Consider the following 3,732-nt stretch of genomic DNA (forward strand, 5'->3'; position numbering starts at 1 on the left):
CAGCTTTTGTTTTTAAAATTACTGCTTATTTTGTGGCTGTAAAGCGGATGAGGAGGCTGAGAAGAAGAAAACGCAGAATAATGAAAGAAAAATTCATAAAGCAGCGACTAAATCATACTCAAAATTAAAACGTGCAAGAGCAGCTTTTGACACACCTCAGAACGATCTTTAGCTAATTTTAAAAGGGATTCTTTGAATGTAAGTGTGGAAACTTTATAAATTTTTCTGCGATAATTCTGCGTTTTGTTCTTCTCAGCCTCTTCATCTGCTTCCTCGCCACAAAATAAGCAGCGTTTTTTACAACAAAAGCTGGATTCAGATTCACTTAATCCCGCTCTTGTTCGAGGTGAACTTACTTTTGAAGTACTGGCCATGCTCATTAGGGTGGATTGAAGAAAAATCAAAATCTGATAAACGCTAAGTAATAGCCCGGAAAAGTTGCCTTTTGTAGAGATATTTGGTTCAACAAAAGGATTTCGACCGCAAAAAATATCTTGAAGTGTCGCTTGCGCCTCGAAGTTGACCATAGATGCATAAAAACTGGAAAAAGTTATAATAATTTCATCAAATATCAAAATTTGAGAAATTTGATGTTATTGCTCTTAAGAGCAGGTTTTTTGTGTACATTACACATTGCATAAGATCATTTTAATAATAAACTGTATTTTAAAGTTCCACACATGCGTTGAGTCTTGAATTTGACCAATATAGTCAGAATTGAATAGCATCGTGTTGCTCCGTACTTAGAGAAAAAAATAGTAGAAGTTATGATTTTTAAAAGTTTGTTTTCATATTAATTAATTCTTACGTAGATACGAAAAAAAAAGTAATAAAAGCATTTCTTATCTAGTAAAAAAATGTTTAATTCTCCACTTAGCAGATAACTTTGGCTCAAAATGTCAAATTTACCTATGATAAAGTATACAAATTTTAAAATAATGTGGCTTGCAACAGCCCACATCAGTCACCCTTTGAAAAAAAAAGACGTTGCTAAAGAAATTTTAATGGGTTTTGAGCCCTCAAACTGTAACCACATTGATTACAATAACACATAAGTTTGGCATGCGAGTTGAACTATTTTACTTCTCATAATTTTCAGTCTTGATTGAAATTGTGGCTTGATGGTATTGTGGCTTAATGTTTCTAGATTCTAATCTAACTCGAATAAATCCATCCCTTTTGGTTAGGCAGCAAACTGTACCTGACATTTATTTTTCTTATTTTACCTATCGTCTCACTGCATTAGTATGACATGTGAGGTTTTGAGTACCTGACACTTCTTTTTCTTATTTTACCTATCGTCTCGCTGCTTTAGTATGACGTGAAGTTTTGAAAACCATACTACTCAGTAGGTACGCCACCAAGCAATTTCTTTCAAAGTTTTATCGGAAGTCCCCTTTTTGAAAGAGGGAGCTGCCGAGTTTTACCAGTTCTGCTTATCGATGAGCTCATAGCAGTCTCTCTGCTGCAAAATTGAAATCTGGAATTATACATGTTCATTGTCCATCTTCGAACTGATCGTCGTAATCCGTCTTGAAACAAGTTCTCTGATGATGGTTATCCGCAATGCCTAGTGTTATATTTTTTAGATTCTCAAAGTAACCAGTTTGCAGAACAAGAGCTGATGTTCTAAACATAGTACGATGGCAAGTTTAAAAAATTCGATTGTATAGCGAAAATTTACAATTTCAGATTTCAACTTGAGTTCTTTGATAAGTAGAAGTGGAAAAACTCGGATCATCTTCTCAAAAAAGGAATATCAGATAAAACTTTAAAAGAAATGGTGCTTGAGGGTGTAACTACTGAATTATATGATTTCCAATACCTCACGTTATACTAAAGCAGTGAGACGATGCGTAAAATTAGACAAAGAAGCGTCAAACACAGTTTGTTGTCTAACCAAGAGAGATGGATTTCTTAGAGTCAGATTAGAATCCAGAAATCTTACTCGCAATGTATCACTAAGGCCAAACATTGTCAGAAGTCAAGATAATAATGCGACTCGCCAGCCAAACTATGTTTTATTGTATGAAATGTGGTTACAGTTTGAGAGCTTAAAAGGGGGTTGTTTTGAGGAGTATTTTTCTCAGTTTTTGGAGGGGGACTCTTGCTTCTTAGGGGGGGGGGGGGGGCTCCGCGATATTGAGGGGTGCGCCCATGCCCTTAGTAGGTCCGGCGCCTTTGGGTACGTGAACGTTGCCACACGGACTAGAATAGCCAGATGTTATTCAAGGCCATGCAAGTAGAAGGGATTCTGTAAATGACTGGCTGTCTTTTGAGAGTAAGCAATATCTGGGAAGGTTTGGTCTTGGAGAAAAAAATCATAAGGACCATTCTTATAGAGAATTTTGAGATCTACAACTTTGGTCTGCGGTACTTTTCGAAAAAACTTACCGTTTTTGAGAAAAATCCAAAAAAACCTAAAATTTTGACCTTTGACCCCCCATAACTCTTTTAGCGCACATGGGATCGATGGGGACTTTTGGCACCTTATTTGTAATAGTTAGCCCAAGGTCCCTACAAAAATTTAGCTTTCCCGGAATTTTTGTTATTTGATCACTATTTTTATGTCTAAATTGACCGGGCTATTAGAGTGTCGTGAAAAAATTGTAAATCGTCAAAGGGTGCCGTAAGTTGGAAATAATTGGGTTCTTTTCTGACAAACGCAGCTTTTTTCAACAGGGTTTCCGTCTAATACGGTGGGCTAGTTTACGAGAACCTTGGTATAATGAGGTTTTGCGCTAACATGATACTCAAATTTTATATTTCTTGCACGATACTAAATCCAAAACATTGATTTAAACTAATTTACTATTTACAGCAAGAAGAAAAACGAAACTATCAAAAAACTACAACAGAAAAAAAATTATAATTTACAGAGACTTAACATAAAAAAATATTTACAAAGTAACACTCAAATGTTTTGTCGATTGAAGCGATAATAACTATCGTTGATCGAATTTGTTGCATAAAAAGCGATCGGGCGTCAGATACTTCTTGGTTACTTTTCATTTATATGGCTCCAGAACGCAGTGCCGCAGACTAACTGTCTCAAGAAAGGCTACTGTATTGTCTACATCTTTTAAACACACAAACTATAAATAGAAAAGAGGCAGTTAATCCCTCCAAAAAAATCGAAAATTCTTATTATGGTTTCCGTCCGGCTTTTCTTTCTTTCTTTTCCTTTTCCAAGCAATCATTTTCTTACAAAGTATTGTCGCAGATTTTGATGGGGAGGGAGGGGTCATGACCCCCGCCCCTCCATGGTTTCCCACTTGCGGTTTCGATCAAGTTTTTTTTATTTTTTCGAGCAAACATTCAAATACTATTGGGAGGGGGGTGTCATGATCCCCATGACTCCCCCCCCCCCTCCATTGTATCCGCCACTGCCGGTGCCTGTTGCCCGAATGAATTAAGTTCAGCTGAGTGACACTTTTAACTACTATTGATATACTTTAGCCCAGAGGTTCCCAAACAGGGCACTGCGAAGTACCGATGATATAAAGATGTGTACATATAACAGACTTGGATACCGCAAAATAGTTTTTTAACCATACGAATTAGACAACAGGCAGCCATCTTCAGAATTGCAATATTTTCTCTGGCAGGAGCACAAGCAGTATGTAGTTTTTTTTTTTTTTTTGCATTAGAAAACAACCGCAGATAAATTCCGTTTGGAAATGTAAGATCAATATAAAAAACATATCTTTATTGTAGAGCTTCAATAAAATA

The sequence above is a fragment of the Uloborus diversus genome, chromosome 6, assembly GCF_026930045.1.
Source record: "Uloborus diversus isolate 005 chromosome 6, Udiv.v.3.1, whole genome shotgun sequence".
Classification (NCBI taxonomy): domain Eukaryota; kingdom Metazoa; phylum Arthropoda; class Arachnida; order Araneae; family Uloboridae; genus Uloborus; species Uloborus diversus.